The sequence below is a fragment of the Pseudophryne corroboree genome, chromosome 3 (assembly GCF_028390025.1).
Source record: "Pseudophryne corroboree isolate aPseCor3 chromosome 3, aPseCor3.hap2, whole genome shotgun sequence".
In the NCBI taxonomy this organism is placed as follows: Eukaryota; Metazoa; Chordata; class Amphibia; order Anura; family Myobatrachidae; genus Pseudophryne; species Pseudophryne corroboree.
The window spans coordinates 805801369-805828833 of NC_086446.1; the positions used below are offsets into that span (position 1 = coordinate 805801369).

At 48.5% G+C, this 27465-nt stretch overlaps 1 protein-coding gene across 1 annotated transcript in view; it reads left to right on the plus strand.

The window, feature by feature from the left end:
* The first annotated feature begins 316 nt into the window (after window positions 1-316).
* The window catches only part of LOC135057453 (pancreatic lipase-related protein 2-like), a 108483-nt gene continuing 81334 nt past the window's right edge, over window positions 317-27465 (plus strand). The window contains exons 1-3 of the mRNA XM_063963346.1: window positions 317-1007; window positions 15220-15458; window positions 15611-15714. The gene's annotated coding sequence lies outside the window, so the exon portion shown is untranslated. The remainder of the gene's footprint in view (window positions 1008-15219; window positions 15459-15610; window positions 15715-27465) is intronic.

Sequence of the window (27465 nt, forward strand, 5' to 3'; positions counted from 1 at the left end):
CACCCGCCTTGTGACGCCACTGCGTACGCAGACATACCTCACACACACAATTCACACATATATACACACACATACACACCCACCCACCATATGCACACATACACACACACACCACTTACCTAAGCCAGTCTCCCTCTGTACTGCAGCCTGGTCAGTGTAGCTCCGCCCCTTCTGTCCCGTTTAGCCCCGCCCCCTTTCGGCCCGTTAAGCTCCGCCCCCGTCTGTCCCGTACTCAGCCGCTGTCACACGGGGAGGGGAGGCAGGAGGTTTTTGATTCTGCAGACGCTGCTGCCAGTGACTGTCATACAGTGACAGACACAGCAGCAGCAGGGGGGACAGGACGGCGCAGCAGTGAAGGGATTCAGAGCAGGGAAAGCGCCTCTCTGTCCCAGCGCCTCCCTGCACTGCATCCCTTCGCTGAGCGGGTAGCGCCGGGCCTGAGTGCACTATATATTGTGACTCTCCATCAGTAAAAGAGGTTGCCTGTCTCTGGGTGTACTGGGTACTTTGCAAGGAGCTAACGTGTCCCAATCTCCAATAATCGATATGCTGGCATTACTATACTTGTAGTAACCAAGTGACTTACAGGTCTGATGAAGCTGCTGGGGTGTCATGAACTAGCTTTTGGGGAAGCTCTGCTCTAATTCCCCTGGAGATGTCAGTATTGCAGTAATTAGGGATTTACAGCCTGATCAGTGCTGCAGCTGGCTCACCCCTCTTCGGCTGCCACTCCAAGCTGGGGCCACCTTCCGTGCCGCCTCTCCGGCTGCAGACTCTCCACTTGCTGCTCACTGGGGAAGGACTCACAGCTGCCCTCCATCTCTAGCTCTCCCTCTCTGGTCACCGGGAACAGTAGTCAGCACCGGGTAAATAGTGCAGCACTTCTGCTCACTGCTAGCCACTCCTCTCAAAATGGATGCTCAACGACCACCAACTGTCACACACCAGCCAGCATGAGCCAGCCTCTCCCTGAAGCAGCATGTGACACCCTGGTAGCCAACGTGTGGGTGAGAGTTCCCATTCACCATGCGCTAGCTCTGTAGCTCTACTCCACTGTCGCCAATGATGCTCTGGCTGCATGTATATAATGGCAGTATTTACAAAGAAACCGTAACTGTTCTCACTTGGAGTGGGGTATCACACTGCAAGTGCTATTTGTGGGTCCTATGCTGCCCAGGGCACCCCCCCTGTGCCCTGCACCCTGCAGTGCCATTCATATGTGTGAGCATGGCACGCAGCGCGACATCTGCGCGGTACCTAAAACGCCGTCTTCTGCCATCACTGAAGTCTTCTGATCTTCCTATACTCACCCGGCTTCTGTTTTCTGCTCTGTGCTGTGGTTGTGGTATAATAAGGGGAAAGTCTGCTCTGTGCTGTGGTTGGGGTGTAATAAGGGGGAGGTCTGCTCTGTGCTGTGATTGGGGTATAATAAGGGGGAAGTCTGCTCTCTGCTGTGGTTGGGGTATAATAAGGGGGAAGTCTGCTCTGTGCTGTGGTTGGGGTGTAATAAGGGGGAGGTCTGCTCTGTGCTGTGATTGGGGTATAATAAGGGAGAAGTCTGCTCTGTGCTGTGGTTGGGGTATAATAAGGGGGAAGTCTGCTCTGTGCTGTGGTTTTGGTTTAATAAGGGGGAAGTCTGCTCTGTGCTGTGGTTGGGGTATAATAAGGGTGAAGTCTGCTCTGTTTTGTGGTTGGGGTATAATAAGGGGGAAGTCTGCTCTGTGCTGTGGTTGGGGTATAATAAGGGGAAGTCTGCTCTGTGCTGTGGTTGGGGTATAATAAGGGGGAAGTCTGCTCTGTGCTGTGGTTGGGGTATAATAAGGGTGAAGTCTGCTCTGTTTTGTGGTTGGGGTATAATAAGGGGGAAGTCTGCTCTGTGCTGTGGTTGGGGTATAATAAGGGGAAGTCTGCTCTGTGCTGTGGTTGGGGTATAATAAGGGGGAAGTCTGCTCTGTGCTGTGGTTGGGGTATAATAAGGGGGAAGTCTGCTCTGTGCTGTGGTTGGGGTATAATAAGGGGGGAGTCTGCTCTGTGCTGTGGTTGGGGTATAATAAGGGTGAAATCTGCTTTGTGCTGTGGTTGTGGTATAATAAGGGGGAAGTCTGCTCTGTGCTGTGGTTGGGGTATTTTAAGGGGGAAGTCTGCTCTGTGCTGTGGTTGGGGTGTAATAAGGGGGAAGACTGCTCTGTGCTGTGGTTGGGGTATAATAAAGGGGATGTCTGCTCTGTGCTGTGGTAGGGGTATAATAAGGGGGTATAATAGGGGTGAAATCTGCTCTCTGCTGTGGTTGTGGTATAATAAGGGGGAAGTCTGCTCTGTGCTATGGTTGGGGTGTAATAAGGGGTATAATAAGGAGGAAGTCTGCTCTGTGCTGTGGTTGTGGTATAATAAGGGGGAAGTCTGCTCTGTGCTGTGGTTGGGGTATAATAAGGGGGAAGTGTGCTCTGTGCTGTGGTTGGGGTATAATAAGGGTGAATCTGCTCTGTGCTGTGGTTGGGGTAGAATAAGGGGGAAATCTGCTCTGTGCTTTGGTTGGGGTATAATAAGGGGGAAGTGTGCTCTGTGCTGTGGTTGGGGTGTAATAAGGGGGAAGTGTGCTCTGTGCTGTGGTTGGGGTGTAATAAGGGTGCAATCTGCTATGTGCTGTGGTTGGGGTGTAATAAGGGGGAAGTCTTCTCTGTGTTGTGGTTGGGATATAATAAGGGGGTATAATAAGGGTGAAGTCTGCTCTGTTTTGTGGTTGGGGTATAATAAGGGGGAAGTCTGCTTTGTGCTGTGGTTGGGGTGTAAAAAGGGTGAAGTCTGCTCTGTTTTGTGGTTGGGGTATAATAAGGGGGAAGTCTGCTCTGTGCTATGGTTGGGGTATAATAAGGGGAAAGTCTGCTCTGTGCTGTGGTTGGGGTATAATAAGGGGGAAGTCTGCTATGTGCTGTGGTTGGGGTGTAATAAGGGGGAAGTCTTCTCTGTGTTGTGGTTGGGATATAATAAGGGGGTATAATAAGGGTGAAGTCTGCTCTATTTTGTGGTTGGGGTATAATAAGGGGGAAGTCTGCTCTGTGCTGTGGTTGGGATATAATAAGGGGGTTTAATAAGGGTGAAGTCTGCTCTGCTCTGTGCTGTGGTTGGGGTATAATAAGGGGGAAGTCTGCTCTGTGCTGTGGTTGGGGTATAATAAGGGTGAAGTCTGCTCTGTGCTGTGGTTGGGGTATAATAAGGGGAAGTCTGCTCTGTGCTGTGGTTGGGGTATAATAAGGGGGAAGTCTGCTCTGTGCTGTGGTTGGGGTATAATAAGGGTGAAGTCTGCTCTGTTTTGTGGTTGGGGTATAATAAGGGGGAAGTCTGCTCTGTGCTGTGGTTGTGGTATAATAAGGGGGAAGTCTGCTCTGTGCTGTGGTTGGGGTATAATAAGGGGAAGTCTGCTCTGTGCTGTGGTTGGGGTGTAATAAGGGGGAAGACTGCTCTGTGCTGCGGTTGGGGTATAATAAAGGGGATGTCTGCTCTGTGCTGTGGTAGGGGTATAATAAGTGGGTATAATAGGGGTGAAATCTGCTCTGTGCTGTGGTTGTGGTATAATAAGGGGGAAGTCTGCTCTGTGCTATGGTTGGGGTGTAATAAGGGGTATAATAAGGAGGAAGTCTGCTCTGTGCTGTGGTTGTGGTATAATAAGGGGTAGGACTGCTCTGTGCTGTGGTTGGGGTATAATAAGGGGGAAGTGTGCTCTGTGCTGTGGTTGGGGTATAATAAGGGTGAATCTGCTCTGTGCTGTGGTTGGGGTATAATAAGGGGGAAATCTGCTCTGTACTGTGGTTGGGATATAATAAGGGGAAAGTCTGCTCTGTGCTGTGGTTGGGGTGTAATAAGGGGAAAGTCTGCTCTGTGCTGTGGTTGGGGTATAATAAGGGTGCAATCTGCTATGTGCTGTGGTTGTGGTATAATAAGGGGGAAGTCAGCTCTGTGCTGTGGTTGGGGTGTAATAAGAGGGTATAATAAGGAGGAAGTCTGCTCTGTGCTGTGGTTGGGGTATAATAAGGAGGAAGTCTGCTCTGTGCTGTGGTTGGGGTATAATAAGGGGGAAGTCTGCTCTGTGCTGTGGTAGGGGTATAATAAGGGGGAAGTCTGCTCTGTGCTGTGGTTGGGGTATAATAAGGGGGAAGTCTGCCCTGTGTTGTGGTTGGTGTATAATAAGGGGGAAGTCTGCTCTGTGCTGTGGTTGGGGTAAAATAAGGGGGAAGTCTGCTCTGTGCTGTGGTTGGGGTATAATAAGGGGGAAGTCTGCTCTGTGCTTTGGTTGGGGTATAATAAGGGGGAAGTCTGTTCTGTGCTGTGGTTGAGGTATAATTAGAGGGGATATCTGCTCTGTGTTGTAGTTGGGGCATAATATGGGGAAAGTCTGCTCTGTGCTATGGTTGGGGTATAATAAGGGTGAAATCTGCTCTGTGTTGTGGTTGTGGTATAATATGGGGGAAGTGTGCTCTGTGCTGTGGTTGGGGTGTAATAAGGGGGTATAATAAGGAGGAAGTCTGCTCTGTGCTGTGGTTGGGGTATAATAAGGGTGAAATCTGCTCTGTGTTGTGGTTGGGGTATAATAAGGGCCCCTTATTATACCCCAACCACAACACAGAGCAGATTTCACCCTTATTATACCCCAACCACAGCACAGAGCAGACTTCCTCCTTATTAAGGGGGAAGTCTGCTCTGTGCTGTGGTTGGGGTAAAATATGGGGGATATCTGCTCTGTGCTGTGGTTGGGATATAATAAGGGTGAAGTCTGCTCTGTGCTGTGGTTGGGATATAATAAGGGGGAAGTCTGCTCTGTCCTGTGGTCGGGGTAAAATAAGGGGGAAGTCTGCTCTGTGCTGTGGTTGGGGTATAATAAGGGGGAAGTATGCTCTGTGCTGTGGTTGGGGTATAATAAGGGGAAAGTCTACTCTTTCCTGTGGTTGGGGTATAATAAGTGGGAAGTCTGCTCTGTGCTATGGTTGGGGTATAATAAGGGGGATGTCTGCTCTGCGCTGTGGTTGGGATATAATAAGGGGGGGGTGTGCTCTGTGCTGTGGTTGTGGTATAAAAAGGGGGAAGTCTGCTCTGTGCTGTGGTTGGGGTATAATAAGGGGGAAGTCTGCTCTGTCCTGTGGTTGGGGTATAATAAGTGGGAAGTCTGCTCTGTGCTATGGTTGGGGTATAATAAGGGGGAAGTCTGCTCTGTGCTGTGGTTGTGGTATAATAAGGGGGAAGTCTGCTCTGTGCTGTGGTTGTGGTATAATAAGGGGGAAGTCTGCTCTGTGCTGTGGTTGTGGTATAATAAGGGGGAAGTCTGCTCTGTGCTGTGGTTGGCGTATAATAAGGGAGAAGTCTGCTCTTTGCTGTGGTTGTGGTATAATAAGGGGGAAGTCTGCTCTGTGCTGTGGTTGGGGTATAATAAGGGGGAAGACTGCTCTGTGCTGTGGTTGGGGTATAATAAGGGTGAAATCTGCTCAGTGTTGTGGTTGGGGTATAATAAGGGGGAAGTCTGCTCTGTGCTGTGGTTGGGGTATAATATGGGGGATGTCTGCTCTGTGTTGTGGTTGGGATATAATAAGGGGGTATAATAAGGGTGTAGTCTGCTCTGCTCTGTGCTGGGGTTGGGGAATAATAAGGGTGAAGTCTGCTCTGTGTTGTGGTTGGCGTATAATAAGGGAGAAGTCTGCTCTGTGCTGTGGTTGGGGTATAATAAGGGGAAAGTCTACTCTGTGCTGTGGTCGGGGTATAATAAGGGGGAAGTCTGCTCTGTGCTGTGGTTGGGGTATAATAAGGGGGAAGTCTGCTCTGTGCTGTGGTTGGGGTATAATAAGGGGGAAGTCTGCTCTGTGCTGTGGTTGGGGTATAATAAGGGGGAAGTCTGCCCTGTGCTGTGGTTGGGGTATAATAAGGGGGAATTCTGCTCTGTGCTGTGGTTGGGGTATAATAAGGGGGAAGTGTGCTCTGTGCTGTGGTTGTGTTATAATAAGGGGGAAGTCTGCTCTGTGCTGTGTTTGGGGTATGATAAGGGGGAAGTCTGCTCTGTGCTGTGGTTTTGGTATAATAATGGGGAAGTCTGCTCTGTGCTGTGGTTGGGGTATAATAAGGGGGAAGTGTGCTCTGTGCTGTGGTTGTGTTATAATAAGGGGGAAGTCTGCTCTGTGCTGTGGTTTTGGTATAATAAGGGGGAAGTCTGCTCTGTGCTGTGGTTGTGGTATAATAACGGCGGAAGTCTGCTCTGAGTTGTGGTTGGTGTATAATAAGGGTGCTCTGTGCTGTGGTTGTGGTATAAAAAGGGGTAAGTCTGCTCTGTGCTGTGGTTGGGGTATAATAAGGGGGAAGTCTGCTCTGTGTTGTGGTTGTGGTATAATAATGGTGAAGTCTGCTCTATGCTGTGGTTGTGGTATAATAAGGGGGAAGTCTGCTCTGTGCTGTGGTTGTGGTATAATAAGAGGGAAGTCTGCTCTGTGCTGTGGTTGGGGTATAATAAGGGGGAAGTCTGCTCTGTGTTGTGGTTGGGATTTAATAAGGGGGTATAATAAGGGTGAAGTGTGCTCTGTGCTGGGGTTGGGGAATAATAAGGGTGAAATCTGCTCTGTGCTGTGGTTGGGGTATAATAAGGGGGAAGTCTGCTCTGTGCTGTGGTTGGCGTATAATAAGGGAGAAGTCTGCTCTTTGCTGTGGTTGTGGTATAATAAGGGGGAAGTCTGCTCTGTGCTGTGGTTGGGGTATAATAAGGGGGAAGACTGCTCTGTGCTGTGGTTGGGGTATAATAAGGGTGAAATCTGCTCAGTGTTGTGGTTGGGGTATAATAAGGGGGAAGTCTGCTCTGTGCTGTGGTTGGGGTATAATATGGGGGATGTCTGCTCTGTGTTGTGGTTGGGATATAATAAGGGGGTATAATAAGGGTGTAGTCTGCTCTGCTCTATGCTGGGGTTGGGGAATAATAAGGGTGAAGTCTGCTCTGTGTTGTGGTTGGCGTATAATAAGGGAGAAGTCTGCTCTGTGCTGTGGTTGGGGTATAATAAGGGGAAAGTCTACTCTGTGCTGTGGTCGGGGTATAATAAGGGGGAAGTCTGCTCTGTGCTGTGGTTGGGGTATAATAAGGGGGAAGTCTGCTCTGTGCTGTGGTTGGGGTATAATAAGGGGGAAGTCTGCTCTGTGCTGTGGTTGGGGTATAATAAGGGGGAAGTCTGCTCTGTGCTGTGGTTGGGGTATAATAAGGGGGAATTCTGCTCTGTGCTGTGGTTGGGGTATAATAAGGGGGAAGTGTGCTCTGTGCTGTGGTTGTGTTATAATAAGGGGGAAGTCTGCTCTGTGCTGTGTTTGGGGTATGATAAGGGGGAAGTCTGCTCTGTGCTGTGGTTTTGGTATAGTAATGGGGAAGTCTGCTCTGTGCTGTGATTGGGGTATAATAAGGGGGAAGTCTGCTCTGTGCTGTGGTTGTGGTATAATAAGGCGGAAGTCTGCTCTGAGTTGTGGTTGGTGTATAATAATGGGGAAGTCTGCTCTGTGCTTTGGTTGGGGTATAGTAAGGGGGAAGTCTGCTCTGTGCTGTGGTTGGGGTATAATTAGGGGGAAGTCTGCTCTGTGCTGTGGTTGGGGTATAATAAGGGTGAAATCTGCTCTGTGTTGTGGTTGGGGTATAATAAGGGGGAAGTCTGCTCTGTGCTGTGGTTGGGGTAAAATATGGGGGATGTCTGCTCTGTGTTGTGGTTGGGATATAATAAGGGGGTATAATAAGGGTGAAGTCTGTTTTGCTCTGTGCTGGGGTTGGGGAATAATAAGGGTGAAGTCTGCTCTGTGTTGTGGTTGGCGTATAATAAGGGAGAAGTCTGCTCTGTGCTGTGGTTGGGGAGTAATAAGGGGAAAGTCTACTCTGTCCTGTGGTCGGGGTAAAATAAGGGGGAAGTCTGCTCTGTGCTGTGGTTGTGGTATAATAAGGGGGAAGTCTGCTCTTTGCTGTGGTTGGGGTATAATAAGGGGGAAGTCTGCTCTATGCTGTGGTTGGGGTATAATAAGGGGAAAGTCTACTCTTTGCTGTGGTTGGGGTATAATAAGTGGGAAGTCTGCTCTGTGCTATGGTTGGGGTATAATAAGGGGGATGTCTGCTCCGCGCTGTGGTTGGGATATAATAAGGGGTGTGTGCTCTGTGCTGTGGTTGTGGTATAAAAAGGGGGAACTCTGCTCTGTGCTGTGGTTGGGGTATAATAAGGGGAAAGTCTACTCTTTGCTGTGGTTGGGGTATAATAAGTGGGAAGTCTGCTCTGTGCTATGGTTGGGGTATAATAAGGGGGAAGTCTGCTCTGTGCTGTGGTTGTGGTATAATAAGGGGGAAGTCTGCTCTGTGCTGTGGTTGGGGTATAATAAGGGGGATGTCTGCTCTGTGTTGTGGTTGGGATTTAATAAGGGGGTATAATAAGGGTTAAGTCTGCTCTGCTCTGTGCTGGGGTTGGGGAATAATAAGGGGGAAGTCTGCTCTGTGTTGTGGTTGGCGTATAATAAGGCAGAAGTCTGCTCTGTGCTGTGGTTGGGGTATAATAAGGGGAAAGTCTACTCTGTGCTGTGGTCGGGGTATAATAAGGGGGAAGTCTGCTCTGTGCTGTGGTTGGGGTATAATAAGGGGGAAGTCTGCTCTGTGCTGTGGTTGGGGTATAATAAGGGGGAAGTCTGCTCTGTGCTGTGGTTGGGGTATAATAAGGGGAAAGTCTACTCTTTGCTGTGGTTGGGGTATAATAAGTGGGAAGTCTGCTTTGTGCTATGGTTGGGGTATAACAAGGGGGATGTCTGCTCTGCGCTGTGGTTGGGATATAATAAGGGGGAAGTCTGCTCTGCGCTGTGGTTGGGGTATAATAAGGGGGAAGTCTGCTCTGTGCTGTGGTTGGGATATAATAAGGGGGTATAATAAGGGTGCAATCTGCTCTGTGCTGTGGTTTTGGTATAATAAGGGGGAAGTCTGCTCTGTGCTGTGATTGGGGTGTAATAAGAGGGTATAATAAGGGTGCAATCTGCTCTGTGCTGTGGTTTTGGTATAATAAGGGGGAAGTCTGCTCTTTGCTGTGATTGGGGTGTAATAAGAGGGTATAATAAGGAGGAAGTCTGCTCTGTGCTGTGGTTGGGGTATAATAAGGGGGAAGTTTGCTCTGTGCTGTGGTTGGGGTATAATAAGGGGGTATAATAAGATTGCAATCTGCTCTGTGCTGTGATTTTGGTATAATAAGGAGGAAGTCTGCTCTTTGTTGTGGTTGGGGTATAATAAGGGGGAAGTCTGCTCTGTGCTGTGGTTGGGGTATAATAAGGGGGAAGTCTGCTCTGTACTGTGGTTGGGATATAATAAGGGGGAAGTGTGCTCTGTGTTGTGGTTGGTGTATAATAAGGGGGAAGTCTGCTCTGTGCTGTGGTTGGGGTATAATAAGGGGGAAGTCTGCTCTGTGCTGTGGTTGGGGTATAATAAGGGGGAAGTCTGCTCTGTGCTATGGTTGGGGTATAATAAGGGGGATGTCTGCTCTGTGTTGTGGTTGAGATATAATATGGGGGTATAATAAGGGTGAAGTCTGCTCTGTGTTGTGGTTGGCGTATAATAAGGGAGAAGTCTGCTCTGTGCTGTGGTTGGGGTATAATAAGGGGAAAGTCTACTCTGTGCTGTGGTTGGGGTATAATAAGGGACCATCACTGAAGATTCAGGTTTACACATATTAGTAATAGAATGTCTACAAATATTAAGCATTCTAATACACTAACATCACATCCTCTTTTCTTTAAAGATAAGCCCTGTACGCTTCAATGCAACAATTAACAATGTCATATTAAGAACATCATCTAACACGTTTCAATGAGTCTCTCAGGTCTGCGTGTTTCCCTTTTGGGTCTTTAATACATAGTCTGTGTTTCATCGACCATGTTGGACCTTTCTAGAATCGTGGTTTGTTCACCATTATGAGGATCATCATATGTGTCAGATGAAGTGTATTCTTCAGTCATGTTGTCTTCATTATGGTTAGGTTGAGATCTTAAATCTACTTGATTTCTAACTTCCGTTCCACGCTCTGAACATATAGTATAAGATCTTGGTGCTACTTGTGCTTCCACAATACCTTTTTGCACCCAAATACCTTTCTCGTGATCTCTGAGACGGACTTGGTCACCCGATTTTAGATCAAATAAGCTTATTGCTCGCCTGTCATGGAACAGTTTCTGTTTCACCTGTTGACATTCCTTACTCAGTCTGACCAATGCTGAGTTATGTGTATTAAGCAATTCATCATGTATCGGGAGATTTGCTCTAATCCTCCTTCCCATCAGAATTTGTGCAGGAGAAAGTCTATTCTGTAAAGGTGTACTGCGGTAGATTAAAAGACTTTTGTAGAAATCTTCTTTACCTTCTTGAGCTTTTTTCATGAGACTCTTTACAGTTTTTACTGAACTTTCCACCAACCCATTTGAGCGTGGATAGTGGGGACTTGACGTAGTTTGGACAAATTCCCACTCATCAGCAAATTGTCTAAATTCAGCACTGGAAAACTGAGGACCATTGTCAGTGAACACTTTCATAGGAACACCATGCCTGGCAAAGGTTGACTTAATGCAATTGATTACGGCTTAACTAGTAGTTGTATGTAGTGTCTTCACCTAAGGGTAGTTAGAGTAATAATCAGTCACAACAATGTATGTTTTCCCATTACAATCAAACAAATCTGCGCCAACTTTCTGGTACGGTCTCTCTGGCACTGCGTGAGGACTAAGTGGCTCGACTTGTTGTTTCGGTCTATACGTAAGACATAATTCACATGTAGCTGTAGTCTGTGCTATGTCTTGGTTCATTCTTGGCCAATACATAACTTCACGCGCTCTCCGCTTACATTTTTCTTCTCCTAAGTGGCCTTCATGTATCTTGCACAGCTTAGTTTTTCTTAGTCGTGCAGGTATGACAAACCTATTGCCTTTGTAAATAATACCATCGACAACTGTAAGGTTACTGCGGTACATCCAATAATCATGGCTAGACAGTGGGCACGCATGTTTTTCTGCTGGCCAACCTTTCAGAATGATATCTTTCAACACTTTCATTGTGTCATCTGTCTCAGTTTCTTTCCTAATCTGTTCTTGTCTTGCAAGAGACACTGGTAGAGAAGCTATGATCAAATTAACATAGGCTTCTATCTTTTCATCCATCAGACTTTTGGAACCTTCACTTTTGTCCACAGCACGAGAAAGTGTATCAGCAATGTACATGTATTTGCCGGGACAGTACAGCAAGTGTACATCATATTTCTGTAGTCTGATAAGCATTCGTTGAATTCTCATGGGACAGTCATGTAATGATTTAGTCATAATAGCTACCAATGGCTTGTGGTCAGTTTCCACTGTAAACGTTTGACCATATACAAACTGATGAAATCGCTCACATGCATATGTGATCGCTAGAAGTTCTTTTTCTATCTGAGCATACCTTGTTTCAGCACTTGTCAGTGCTCTTGATGCATAGATTACTAGTTGCCATGTATCCTCATGTTCTTGTAACAGCACTGAGCCTAGGCCAAATTGCGAAGCATATGCTGAAATTCTTATTCTTTTCGCAGGATCAAAGAATTTTAGCACTGGTTGCTCTGTAATGATCTGTTTCAAGTTTTGCCAACTTACTTCATGTTCATGTGACCACATCCACTCGTTATCTTTGTCCAACAACCATCTAAGAGAGGCTGTTCATTCAGAGAGTTTAGAAATAAACTTTTCTAAGTAAGTAATCATTCCTAGGAATCTTCTGACGCCGTCTTTGTTGTTAGGACGTTCCATGTTCACTATGGCTGATATTTTCCTTGGGTCTGGTTTTACACCTTGATCCGAGACCACGTCGCCCATAAATGTAAGTGTATTTATTCCAAATTCACATTTGTCCTTGTTTAGCTTTAGATTCACTTTCTTGACAAGTTCCATTACTTGTCTCAATCTAGAATCATGTTCTTCCTTTATAGATCCCCAGACAATGTCATCCATCATTGTTTCAACACCTGGAATATGTTCAAAAATCATGTGTATCTTTTTGTGATATACTTCTGGAGCAGACAATATTCCATATGGTAGTCGAACAAATCTGTATCTACCTTCTGGTGTATTAAATGTACAAAGCTTTGAGCTGGCTTCATCTAGCTTCATTTGCCAGAATCCTGATGATGCGTCCAATTTACTGAACCATTTTGCTCCCGCAAATTGCGACATGATTTCATCTCTGGTTGGTAGTTTTAAATGTTCTCGTTTAATAGCTTTGTTTAAATCTCTGGGGTCTAGACATATTCTGAGTTGTCCATTTTTCTTTTCAACAATTACTAAGGAGCTTACCCATTCAGTAGGCTCATCAACTTTCTGTATCACACCCGAGGCTTCCATACGATTTAACTCTTGTTTCAGTTTTTCTCTCAGCGCAAACGGCACTTTTCTACAGGGGTGTATCACTGAAGAAACTTGCGTGTCTATATTTATTTTATGCTCTCCAGGCAAACAACCTAGACCTTCAAACAAGTCTCTGTATTCTGTAAACATCGATTTGCAGTCATCTTCTACTTGTGATGTCAACATAAAATCTTTCTTTAGCAAGCTTAGTTTCTCACAGGAACTTAATCCTAGAATCGGTTGCACATTTTTATCCACAATCAGTAGAGATGTTTTAAACTGTTGTACCTTATATTTCAGTGTCCCTAAGCATGTATCTTTCACAGGAATTTCCTCCCCAGTGTACCCGGTAACTTTCACTTTGGCTGGATGAATTTTAGGTTTTACTCTAAAAGTCTTATACAGTAGTCTTGAAACGATATTAAATTCACCTGCGCGCCAGTATCAAGCTTATAGGGAATTACAATCTCGTTCACAGTTAAAGGGGCAATCAATTCTTTCTTATCTGCACTGCAAAGTTCAATGCAATCCACAATGAATTCCTCTGTTTGTTTAATAGCATGCACTTTGGTTTCACTTTTCATTTTACAGCATTTGGCAAAGTGATTAAGTCTACCACATTTCATGCAGGTTTTACCATAAGCAGGGCACATTTTAGGATTGTGAGCATTTCCACATCTACTACACATTTCCTTGTTAGACTGTGGCTTAGACTGCTTCATTCTTAAGAATGGAGGTTTGCTTGGCTCTGTTTTCTGCACCACATGTACGTGCTGTACATCAGCTTCCTTGTGTATTTTTTTGGCTTGAAATCTAGTTATTTCTGCAGATCTGCACATAGTCACTGCCTTTTCTAGTGTTAGGTCTTGCTCTCTCAGCAGTCTCTCTCTGAGTCCATTATCAAGTATTCCACAGACAATACGATCTCTAATCAGTGAATCCTTTAAATCACTAAACTCACAGGTTTTACTGAGTGATTGCAGCTCTGTAACATACTGATCAAATCCATCTCCAGACTTCTGATCACATGTGAAAAACTTATATCTTTCATATGTCACATTTTTCCTTGGCACAAAGTAATCTTCAAACTTTTGCATTATAGAAGATAGCACCATATTCTGCCCCTCATTAAACTGAAAACTATTATAAATGTCCAGCACATCCTCTCCTATCACATGGAGGAGAATGGATGCCTTCGTTTTGTCAGCCTCTGTATCAGCTCCACATGCAGCAAGATATATATTAAACCTTTGATTAAATTTTTTCCAGTTTTCAGACAAGTTACCAGACATCAGCATGCCGGTTGGAGGAGCCAGTTTATCCATGGTTACTCACTGTTTGAAGATAGGAGCACACGGCAGGCTTTGCAGACACCGAATATCACAGCCTTACAGACTGCTGCAGGATTCTGTCACACTCTGAGAGCACTAGCAGTCCAAGTTAAACTTCTTCTGACACCATGTTTTGTTCATATGTTTGTAAATCCAGTCATCAGGACACAGAGACATGTGAGTTCACTGCTGTGCTCTTTTATTCCATCACCAACTCCAGACACACTGCACACTGGACCACCCACTTCCCAGCATCCCCCTGGTCCCAGGGACCATCACTGAAGATTCAGGCTTACACATATTACTAAGGGAGTGTCTACAAATATTAAGCATTCTAATACACTAACATCACAGTTGGGGTATAATAAAGGGAGAGTCTGCTCTGTGCTGTGGTTGGGGTATAATAAGGAGGAAGTCTGCTCTGTGCTGTGGTTGGGGTATAATAAGGGGGAAGTCTGCTCTGTGCTGTGGTTGGGGTATAATAAGGGGGAAGTCTGCTCTGTGCTGTGGTTGGGGTATAATAAGGGGGGAGTCTGCTCTGTGCTGTGGTTGGGGTATAATAAGGGGGAGTCTGCTCTGTGCTGGGGTTGGGGTATAATATGGAGGAAGTCTGCTCTGTGCTGTGGTTGGGGTATAATAAGGGGGAAGTCTGTGCTGTGGTTGGGGTATTATAAGGGGGTATAATTAGGAGGAAGTCTGCCTTGTGCTGTGCCCCTCTCCCGGTAAGTGATACCTGGTTAGTATGTATGAAACTTTACATTTTCACACTGCGATTCTTAGTGACAATACATGATATCATCACATAATGGGGGTCATTCCGAGTTGATCGCTCGCTAGCAGTTTTTAGCAGCCGTGCAAATGCATTGTCGCCGCCCACTGCGGAGTGTATTTTCGCTTTGCAGAAGTGCGAACGCCTGCAAAAACATTTTGTACAAAACAAGACCAGCCCTGTAATTACTCTCCGTGTGCGTTGATTCTAATGACGGAGGGACAGCTTTTGACGTCACACACCCGCCCAGCGAACGCCCAGCCACGCCTGCGTTTTTTCTGCCACGCCTGTGTTTTACCAAACACTCCCTGAAAATGGTCAGTTGCCACCCAGAAACGCCCACTTAATGTCAATCTCCTTGCGATCAGCTGTGCGTTTGGAATCGTCGCTAGAACCAGTGCAAAACCACAATGGACTTTGTACCCATACGATGCTCGTGCGCATTGTGGTGCCTACACATGCGCAGATTAGCCGTTTTTTACACTGATCGATACCCAGCGAACAACGGCAGCTAGCGATCAACTCGGAATGACCCCCAATATGCGACTTGTGATAAATCTAGCCCTGGGTGTGTTTTCCTTCTAAATGGTATTTCAATTAATTATACAGCAAATAATATGATTTCAGTTTCTGTGCAATATAGCCCATCTGCAATGTAATGCTCATATACTGATACAACACTCTGTAATGAGGAAATATATGATACATTATATACTGTACATTATATACTGGTAGGATATTATTGGCACGTCTGCTTATCTTCTCTGGGACTGCACATGAGGAAACACCGTAAGACACTGTGACGAGTGGTGTAATCAATACTCATTGTGCAGTGATCAGGATCCAGCGTTACATGTTGTGGCACAAAGTCCGGCGCAGGGTGAAAGGTCAGAGACTGTTCCCCGGGAGAGTAGGAGAAGGCGAGAACTTACATATCCCTCCGTATAAGGACAATCACACTCCTGAGTGTCCAGGTCAGAGCCTACAAGACGTATCCTATACATTACATGCCATAGCCCAAGACAGAGGGACACCGAGCCTCTACCATGTGACGACTGATGATTCCCTGGGTGCTGGGAGGACACTTATCTCTGTAACTAAGTCTAATCATCTGCTCTCTCATTAGACATAAGAAGAGAATATTCTGCATCTGCTATGAGGCGTGTATGACTGCGGCCACATCCACCCGGGACCATAGTACACAGAGGCGGCCGCGCAGCCGATTACAAGGTGAGTGACTAAATCATCTGCCGAAAATTATTTCCCGGACTTCTCCTGTATATACGTTTATGTAGTAATAGAAGCCGCACAACGTGTAGACACAGAATATACTGTATAAGCACAAGGTATGTTCTGGCTATGTACATTGGGGGTCAATCCGAGTTGTTCGCTAGCTGAATTTGTTCACAGTGCAGTAATCAGGCTAAAAATTGGCAGTTGTGCGCATGCGTATGCGCGTCGTACGGGCGCAATGAATGATGCAGTGTTGCACAGGGTCTAGCGATGCATTTCAGTCGCACTGGTTGCCGCAGAGGGATTGACATGAAGTGGGCGTTTCTGGGTGGCAACTGACCGTTTTCAGGGAGTTTTCGGAAAAACGCAGGCATGCCAGGAAAAACGTAGGAGTGGCTGGGCGAACGCTGGGCGGGTGTGTGACGTCAAATCCGGAACTGAATAGTCTGAAGTGATTGCAAGCGCTGAGTAGGTCTGAAGCTACTCTGAAACTACACAAAAATGTTTTTCAGCCGCTCTGCGATTTAACCGTTCGCACTTCTGCTAAGTTAAAATACATTCCCAGTGGGCGGCGGCTTAGCGTTTACACGGCTGCTAAACACTGCTAGCGAGCGATCAACTCGGAATGACCCCCTTTATACACATCATTCATACTCTGTACAGAACAGTGCTGTGTAAAGCACATTGTACAGCACTGGCGTATATAATTACAGATGTACACGGGCCCCCGAATTTTGTCTTGTTTTGGTCTTGTTGAAACCACCCCCAAGTGTTTTAGTTTTGTATCTGGATCTTTAATTGGTAAAATCAGATAAAATCAGGTCATTTGGGGGTGTTTTTGTTCCTACAGTATCATACCTCCCAACTTTGATCTCAGCGGTGGAGGGACAGCAAAAGGCGCACAGCCATTTTTAGGGGTGTGGCCTAATGTCAATGGGCGTGGCTTCGCGGCAAGTGCCGCTTTAGCAAGCCACGCCCTCGTTTTCGTCATTATGGGGGCATGAACAGCGCTGTGAGAGCTGCTGGTCACGCCCCCTGTCCCTCTCTGCAGTGAAGAGACGCTGTGCGCATGCTCACTGCATCTATTCACCGCTGCTCTCCTCAGAGCAGTGAGTGACAGGGGGGGGGGGATCTCCCAACTGCCCCCCCCACCCGCAGGACACTGCGACCCGGGGGTGGGACAGCGGGACGGACCGTGAAAAACGGGACTGTCCCGACAAAATCGGGACAGTTGGGAGGTATGCAGTATTATTAACCTCAATAACAACATTTCCAGTCAGTTCTGACCCCCTCACAGCTCACAGCATAGGGCCTAATTCAGACCTGATCGCAGCAGCAACTTTGTTAGCCGTTGGGCAAAACCATGTGCAGTGCAGTGCAGGGGGGGGCAGATGTAATATGTGCAGAGAGAGTTATGTAGCCCATACACTTGTGAGATATCAGGTACAATCCTTCGATTTCGACCGCATCTGTGAGAAAAATCGAAGGATTGTATGCACACTTTACGTACCATGCGACGCGATGCGCGGGCACGCCCGTCAAATATCGCGTCTCAAGATATTAAGTGCTGCACTTAATATTTATCACATCGCAGTGCGATCGTGTTTTCAAAAACACATGTGATATATCGCACTGCGACACGCGATGGGCACCCACCAGGAGTGGCCAGAGGCCGCTCCCACTCGGCAGGTGACGTGCTCATCACGTGATTACCATGCGATCTATTGCATGATCGCATGGTAATCACTTTGGCAGTCGCGGGGCATCGCGCAAGTGTATAGGCACCATAAGATTTGGGTGGGGTGTGTTCAAACTGAAATGTAAATTGCAGTGTAAAAATAAAGCAGCCAGTACTTACCCTGCACAAAAACAATATACCCCACCCAAATCTAACTCATCTGCCCCACCTGCAGTGCACATGGTTTTGCCCAACTGCTAACAAATTTGCTGCTGCAATCAGATCTGAATTACCCCCATAGGCCAAAGGCTGGCTGGGTAAACTAAGCAGCAGAGCAGCGGCACAAACACCCGGCAGTTATTTCTGTTTAAATTGATGGAAACACTCTTAAAAGAAAGAATTGTAGATTATCTCAAATCCAGCAATTTATAGGATCCCAAACAGCATGGATTCACTGGAGGAGATCATGTCACTGGGGGGAGATCATGTCACTGGGGGGAGATCATGTCACTGGGGAGAGATCGTGTCACTGGGGGGAGATCATGTCACTGGAGATCATGTCACTGGGGAGAGATCGTGTCACTGGGGAGAGATCATGTCACTGGGGAGAGATCATGTCACTGGGAGGAAATCATGTCACTGGGGGAGATCATGTCACTGGGGGGGAGATCATGACACTGGGGGGAGATCATGTCACTGGGGGGAGATCATGTCACTGGAGATCATGTCACTGGGGAGAGATCGTGTCACTGGGGAGAGATCATGTCACTGGGGAGAGATCATGTCACTGGGAGGAAATCATGTCACTGGGGGAGATCATGTCACTGGGGGGGAGATCATGACACTGGGGGGAGATCATGTCACTGGGGGGAGATCATGTCTCTGGAGATCATGTCACTGGGGAGAGATCGTGTCACTGGGGAGAGATCATGTCACTGGAGGAGATCATGTCACTGGGGGGAGAACATGTCACTGGGGGGAGAACATGTCACTGGGAGGAAATCATGTCACTGGGAGGAAATCATGTCAATGGGGGAGATCATGTCACTGGGGGGAGATTATGACACTGGGGGGAGATCATGACACTGGGGGGAGATCATGTCACTGGGGGGAGATCATGTCATTGGGGGGAGATCATGTCACTGGGAGGAGATCATGTCACTGGGAGGAGAACATGTCACTGGGAGGAAATCATGTCACTGGGAGGAAATCATGTCAATGGGGGAGATCATGTCACTGGGGGGAGATTATGACACTGGGGGGAGATTATGACACTGGGGGGAGATCATGTCACTGGGGGGAGATCATGTCATTGGGGGGAGATCATGTCACTGGGAGGAGATCATGTCACTGGAGATCATGTCACTGGAGATCATGTCACTGGGGGGAGATCATGTCACTGGGGGGAGATCATGTCACTGGGGGGAGATCATGACACTGGGGGGAGATCGTGTCACTAGTAGGAGATCATGACATTGGGGGGAGACCATGACACTGGGGGGAGACCATGACACTGGGGGGAGATCATGTCACTTGGGGGAGATCATGTCTCTGGAGATCATGTCACTGGGGGGAGAACATGTCACTGGGGGGAGAACATGTCACTGGGAGGAAATCATGTCAATGGGGGAGATCATGTCCCTGGGGGGGAGATCATGACACTGGGGGGAGATCATGTCATTGGGGGGAGATCATGTCACTGGGAGGAGATCATGTCACTGGGAGGAGATCATGTCACTGGGAGGAGATCATGTCACTGGAGATCATGTCACTGGGGGGAGATCATGTCACTGGGGGGAGATCATGTCACTGGGGGGAGATCATGACACTGGGGGGAGATCATGTCACTGGGGAGAGATCGTGTCACTGGGAGGAGATCGTGTTACTGGAGGAGATCATGTCACTGGGGAGAGATCATGTCACTGGGGAGAGATCATGACACTGGGGGGAGATCATGTCACTGGGGAGAGATCATGTCACTAGGAGGAGATCATGTCACTGGGGGAGATCGTGTTACTGGAGGAGATCATGTCACTGGGGAGAGATCATGACACTGGGGGGAGGTCATGTCACTGGGGGGAGATCGTGTTACTGGAGGAGATCATGTCACTGGGGAGAGATCATGACACTGGGGGGAGATCATGTCACTGGGGAGAGATCATGTCACTAGGAGGAGATCATGTCACTGGGCGAGATTATGTCACTGGGGGGAGGTCATGTCACTGGGGGGAGGTCATGTCACTGGGGGGAGATCATGTCACTGGAGATTATGTCACTGGGGGGAGATCATGTCACTGGGGAGAGATCATGTCACTGGGGAGAGACCATGTCTATGGGGGGGAGATCATGTCACTGGAGATTATGTCACTGGGGGGAGATCATGTCACTGGGGAGAGATCATGTCACTGGGGAGAGATCATGTCACTGGGGAGAGACCATGTCTATGGGGGGGAGATCATGTCACTGGGGGGAGATCATGTCACTGGGGAGAGATCATGTCACTGGGGAGAGACCATGTCTATGGGGGGGAGATCATGTCACTGGGGGGAGATCATGTCACTGGGGAGAGATCATGTCACTGGGGAGAGACCATGTCTATGGGGGGGAGATCATGTCACTGGGGGGAGATCATGTCACTGGGGGGAGGTCATGTCACTGGGGAGAGACCATGTCTATGGGGGGGAGATCATGTCACTGGGGGGAGATCATGTCACTGGGGAGAGATCATGTAACTAGGATTAGATTATGTCACTGGGGAGAGATTATGTCACTGGGGGCAGATTATGTCACTGGGGAGAGATCATGTCACTGGTAGGAGATCATGTCACTGGGGAGAGATCATGTCACTGGTAGGAGATCATGTCACTGGGGAGAGATTATGTCACTGGGGGGAGATTATGTCACTGGGGGGAGATTATGACACTGGGAGGAGATCATGTCACTGGGGGGAGATCATGACACTGGGAGGAAATCATGTCACTGGGGAGAGATCATGTCACTGGGGAGAGATCATGTCACTGGGAGGAGATCATGTCACTGGGGAGAGATCATGTCACTGGGAGATCATGTCACTGGGGAGAGATCATGTCACTGGGGAGAGATCATGTCACTGGGGAGAGATCATGTCACTGGGGAGAGATCATGTCAAACAAATCTTATTGACTTTTTTGACTGGGTGACTAAAGTAATAAAGGCGTAAACTGTATATATACAGTAGCTTATCTAGACTTTAGTAAGACTAAAGGGGCTACACTGGAGAGATACGTGCCTAAATTCAAAGTAATATGACTAGATTGCTTAGAAATTAAGAAAGGATCTCTCCGGGTGTATGCCCATAGCGATAGCGATGCTCGGTCCTGTGAAGTGAGCGCCCCCCCCCTTCCTCGATCAGCACAAATCTCCCCGTGTGTACGAGGCTTAATTAGAATGCTCCTGTAGTTCGGCGATGAGTCCCACAGTGTGTACGCGGTGAGGCGCAGTTGCGATTTATGCGCAAATGGTCAGATAAGCTGTGGAAAAGTCCTGAGCGTTTCTGGGAGGTGACTGGTAGGTGCACGGAAAAACTGTCCTTCTCAGGGCGTGTCATGGTGTGTCTCAAATACAGACACAGGAAGCCAGAGTGAGATGAAGAATCTGCACCGGGGGCAGCTGCAGCCTGTGATAAGCCTGTGTCCTACGCCACCTTCTACTGCCTAACAGACTCAGAGGATGACGCTCTCTGTACCGGAGGATGACGTTCTCTGTACTGGAGAATGATGCTTTTTGTACCGGAGGATGACGCTCTCTGTACCGGAGGATGACGCTCTCTGTACCGGAGAATGACGCTTTTTGTACCGAAGGATGACGCTCTCTGTACTGGAGGACGACGCTCTCTGTACCAGAAGATGACGCTCTCTGTACCGTAGGACGACGCTCTCTGTACCGGAGGATGACGCGCTCTGTTCCGGAGGAAGGCATTCTCTGTACCAGAGGACAACACTCTCGGTAAGGTGGACAACATTCTCTGTATCGTAGGACGACGCTCTCTGTACCGTAGGACGACGCTCTCTGTACCGTAGGACGACGCTCTCTGTACCGGAGGACAACGCTCTCTGGACCGGAGGACGACGCTCTCTGGACCGGAGGATGACGCTCTCTGGACCGGAGGATGACGCTCTCTGGACCGGAGGATGACGCTCTCTGGACCGGAGGATGACGTTCTCTGGACCGGAGGATGACGTTCTCTGGACCGGAGGATGACGTTCTCTGGACCGGAGGATGATACTCTCTGTACCGGAGGATGACACTCTCTGGACCGGAGGACGACGCTCTCTGTATCAGTGGATGACGCTCTCTGTACCGGAGGAAGACGCTCTCTGTACTGAAGGGTGATGCTCTCTGTACTGGAGGATAATGCTCTCTGTGCCGGAGGATGACGCTCTCTGTACCGGAGGATGACGCTCTCTGTACTGGAGAATGATGCTCTCTGTACCAGAAGATGACGTTCTCTGTACCGTAGGCTGTACCAGAGGATGACGCTCCCTGTATCAGTGGATGACGCTATCTGTACTGAAGGGTGACGCTCTCTGTACTGGAGGGTGATGCTCTCTGTACCGGAGGATTATGCTCTCTGTACCAGAGGATGATGCTTTCTGTACTGGAGGATGGCGCTCTCTGTACCGGAGGATGATGCTTTCTGTACTGGAGGATGGCGCTCTCTGTACCGGAGGATGATACGCTCTGTACCGGAGGAAAGCATTCTCTGTACTGGAGGACAACACTCTCGGTGGACAACGGTGGACAACGTTCTCTGGACCGGAGGATGACATTCTCTGTACCGTAGGACGACGCTCTCTGTACCAGAGGATGACGCTCTATGTTCTAGAGGATGATGCTCTCTGTACCGGAGGACGACTCTCTCTGTACCAGAGGATGACGCTCTCTGTACCAGAGGATGACGCTCTCTGTACCAGAGGATGACGCTCTTTGTACTGGAGGATGACGCTCTCTGTACTGGAGGATGACGCTCTCTGTACTGGAGGATGACACTCTCTCTACCGGAGGATGACGCTCTCTGTACCGGAGGACGAAGCTCTCTGTCACGGAGGATGATGCTCTCTGTACCGTAGGACGACGCTCTCTGTACCAGAGGATGACGCTTTCTGTACCAGAGGATGACGCTTTCTGTACCAGAGGATGACGCTCTCTGTACATGAGGATGACAGTCTCTGTACCGGAGGATAACGCTCTCTGTACTGGAGGACGACTCTCTCTGTACCGGAGGACGACTCTCTCTGTACCGGAGGACGACTCTCTCTGTACCGGAGGATGACACTCTCTGTACCGGAGGATGACACTCTCTGTACCGGAGGACGAAGCGCTCTGTAACGGAGGACGAAGCGCTCTGTACCGGAGGATGAGACTCCCTGTACCGGAGGATGATGCTCCCTGTACCGGAGGATGACACTCTCTGTACCGGAGGACGAAGCGCCCTGTAACGGAGGATGATGCTCTCTGTACCGGAGGATGAGACTCCCTGTACCGGAGGATGATGCTCTCTGTACCGGAGGACGACGCTCTCTGTACTGAAAGACGACGCTCTCTATATCAGTGGATGATGCTCTCTGTACCAGAGGACGACGCTCTCTGTACTGAAAGACGACGCTCTCTGTACCAGAGGACGACGCTTTCTGTACCGGAGGATGACGCTCTCTGCACCGGAGGATGGCGCTCTCTGTACCGGAGGACGAAGCGCTCTGTACCGGAGGATGACGCTCTCTGTACCGGAGGAAGACGCTCTCTGTACCAGAGGATGATGCTCTCTGTACCGGAGAATAACGATCTCTGTACCGGAGAATGACGCTCTCTGAACCGGAGGACGACGCTCCCTGAACCGGAGGACGACACTCTCTGAACCGACACTCTCTGAACCGGAGGACGACACTGAGGGACAACACTCCTGCACTGGAGGGTGACGCTTTCTGTACCGGAGGATGACGCTCTCTGTACTGGAGGGTGACACTCTCTGTACCGGAGGATGACACTGTCTGTACCTGAAGATGACGCTCTCTGTACCACATGATGACGCTCTCTGTACTGGAGGATGACGCTCTCTGTACTGGAGAGTGACACTCTCTGTGAAGATACCCGGTGATCTGGATATCCTGGGGTTCAAGGAACACACTGTGGAGCGGGTTATAATGAAAAAAAAAAGGTGATCTTTATTCAGGGAGACCCAGAAGTCCAGTGAACAGCAAGCAGGGTTATACTAATAATGTCCACTCAGAGTTCAGCAAAGTCCTTACCAGCTGCTCTATATCTCTTCCAGTCCTGGGCAGTAATGACAGCTGTAGCAGGGCACACAGAGTGGCTTGTCACTGATGACACTGAGAGGGGACGACACCCCAACCTCCAGTGAGTCTAGCTGTGTCCCATCACCTCCCCACACACAGTCTCCCTCTACCAGCAACTTCCTCACTCCCACAATTCTCCCTTCCTGGTTCCTTCTCTCTCCTCCTTTCTGATTCGTGGATCATGCTGTCAGTCTTTCCAGAGGGGAAGGAGGAGGGCTTTTCTAAAAAGAACACTCCCTTGCTGTCTGCTTCTGGGATACTTCCTGTGTGTGACTTTTGCAGACTGAGGGCTTCAAGAACTCAGAACTTGGGCCATAGGATTAACTCTTTCCTTTTTAACATGAAAGCAAGTCCTAGACATCCCTTTCCCTGGTCTCCTCACATACCTCCCCCTTCTTAAATCGAGGAGACAGGAATGATCCCAATGTTGGAGTCCTGACTGTTGTCTCGGTCCGGAGGTCTGCGAAGTCTGGCATTTGTTTCCTCACGTCTGGATAACCCGTCAGCGTTGTGATGGTCTCGTCCCTTTTTGTGAGAAATAGAAAAGTTGAAACCTTGTAACGCCAAACTCCACCTCAACAACCTCCCATTTCCCCCTGAGGTTCTATTTAGCCAATTTAAGGGGTATGGTCAGTAATAATAGTGAATTCTTTACCATAGAGATAAGGTTGTAGTTTCATTAAGGCCCAGACTATGGCTAGACACTCCTTCTCAATAGTGGCATAGGCTATCTCTCGGTCAGATAACTTACGAGATAGATACACAATTGGGTGTTCCCTACCATCTTCTCCCACCTGGCACAACACTGCCCCAAGTCCACACCCCGAAGCATCTGTCTGCACAATAAACTTTTTATCGTAGTCAGGGGCAGCCAACACTGGGGCTCAAGTCAGCGTGTCTTTTAAGACGGTGAAGGCTTGCTCACACTCAACAGTCCATTCGATCTTCCGAGCATATCTCTTTTTGGTCAAGTCCGTTAGGGCCTTGGCCACGGTGCTGTAATGTGGTATGAATTTTCTGTAATAGCCAGCAACCCCAAGGAAGGCCCGCACTTGCTTCTGGTTGACAGGTCGGGGCCAGTTGACAATAGCCTCCACCTTTGCCGGTTCTGGTCTAATAGATCCTCCTCCAACCCAATGTCCTAGGTACTGAACCTCAGCCATCCCCATCTGACATTTATCTGGGCATATGGTGAGCCAGGCCTGTCTGATCCTTTTGAGCACTTCTGCCACATGAGTTAAATGGTCTGCCCAGGTATGGCTGAAGATGGCGATATCATCGAGGTAGGCTTGTGCAAAGTCTTGACATCCCTCCAGTAGGTCATTCACCATTCGCTGGAATGTGGCAGGGGCATTCTTCATCCCGAAAGGCATGGTAGTACACTTAAAGAGTCCTATGGGCATGATGAAGGCAGAACGCACCTGGGCTTCTTTGGTAAGTGGGATTTGCCAGTAACCCTTACTTAAGTCCAGCGTTGAGACGAACTTGGCCCCTCCAATCTGGTCCAGTAGCTCATCGATACGGGGCATAGGGTAAGCATCAGTTATGGTTACTTTATTCAATTTACGATAGTCCACGCAAAACTGTGTAGTACCAACTTTCTTGGAAACCAACACGACCCCAGCGGCCTATGGGCTTTTAGATGGCACAATGACCCCCAAAGCTAGCATCTCTTTGATCTCAGTCTTTACCTGTCTCATAACATCTGGGGTCATTCGGTAAGCGACTTGTCGGATGGGCTTACTGTTCCCAGTGTCCACATGGTGAGTGGTCAGGTGAGTTCGACCAGGTTGACATGAAAACTGGGCTTGTTCAGCCTCTAAGATCCTCTGCATCTCCTGCTGCTGTGCCGTATTCAATTGTGGTCCCACCTGGACTGATTCCACTCCCTTATTCTCTTTAGCAGCTCCCAAATGGTCAGGCAATGGATCAGTTTCTGGTGTCTCCATCGGAGGGCAACATACCATCATGGCCGCTACTTGACGATCTCTATAAGCTTTGATTCTATTTATATGGAAGGTGCATAGGCGCTTCCCTCCCTTATCCAGGGCGATCACATAATTGACCGGTCCGGTGCACCTTACCACTGTATATGGTCCATCCCAGGTGGCTTGCAGTTTATTTCTCCGCACTGGGATAAGCACCATGACCTTTTGCCCTGGATTCAACTCACGGTCTTGAGCGTGGGCATCCTACCATTCCCTTTGTTTCTCTTGTGATTCCCAGAGATGCTCTTGGGTTAACTGTAGCAATCTTCTCATCCGATTCCGCATGTTCTCTACATATTGTAAAATGGGCTGCTGGTGTTCTTGAAAAGTTCCCTCCCAACTCTCTTTGACCAGGTGTAGGGGCCCCCGCACTTTCCGGCCGTACAAAAGTTCAAATGGGGAATATCCGGTAGATGCTTGTGGTACTTCCCGATAAGCAAATAGAAGCTGTTGCAGGGTTCTCTCCCAGTCCCTCCCCTCGCACTGTACGTAAGCTTGTAGGAGTCTTTTCAGCGTTCCATTGAATTGTTCACATAGTCCATTGGTCTGAGGATGATAAGGGGTGGTCCGAAGAGGCCGAACCCCCCACTTTTCCCATAGGGTTTGCATTAGTTCACCTTGGAATTGAAGCCCTTGATCTGTGACGACTTCCTATGGATATCCGAACCGACTGAATATGTCCGTCAGTGCTTGCGTAACATGTTCTGTGTCAATGGATGACAGGACCACGGCTTCAGGGTAACGTGTAGCAAAGTCCACCAGCGTTAAGATGTACTTCTTGCCCGTATGACTGGGAATAGCTAATGGTCCAACTAGGTCTATGGCAACACAGGCAAAGGGCTCCCCTATAATAGGTAATGGGTGCAGAAAAGCTTTCCGTTGGGGCTTTCCCAGTCTCTGACAGGTATCACAGGTGTCCCGATACTGCTTAACACCTCTAGAAATCCGTGGCCAGAAGACATTCTGCAACAGTCGGGCCAATGTTTTACCGGTGCCAAAATGTCCAGCTGCAGGGATGTCGTGGGCAAGAGCTAGTAATTGTGCTCTGTATTGTGTAGGTACCACCAACTGTTTAGTAGGCATAACTGCTTCCTGTCTGGGCCGAGGAACGACCACTCATTACAGTAATTCCTCTTCCCACACTATCTTGCTTCCATCAGCTGTTTCCAACCCCAGTTCGGCTGCGCTCCTCAATTTGCTCAGGGAGGGGTCAGTCCGTTGGGCCTGTCGGAACTCACTCCGGTCCACCTCACCCAAGTCTACCTCTAAGGCACTGGACAATGAACTGGAGTCACTCACCATTGTCTGGGTAGGCTGGTTCTGGTCCATATCTGTAGCCTGGGTCACCTCTCTTCGTGTTTGGCTTCTGGTTACCACCTGGATGAAGTGTGTCACTAGTCCTTGTCCCAGATCATTCCCGAGGATTACCTTGGCTGGTAGCCCCTTGAGTACTCCGACTTTCACGATTCCTTGATCAGCTCCACAGTCTAGATGTATCTTGGCAACAGGGATATCGGCCTGTTGTCCCCCGGCAGTGGCATTTGGCACATACTGTCCAGGAATCACCTGGGAGGCAGGAATCAGGTCTGGCTCAATCAACGTGAGTGAGGCCCCAGATACTCGTAGGCCCTGTACCTGCTGGTTCTCCACTATCACAGTCTGTAGGTGTCCTCGCATATTCCAGGGAGTCGCCTTCTCCTCCCCCAGAACCAAGTCCACAATATACACCCCACCCATCATCCCATCCATA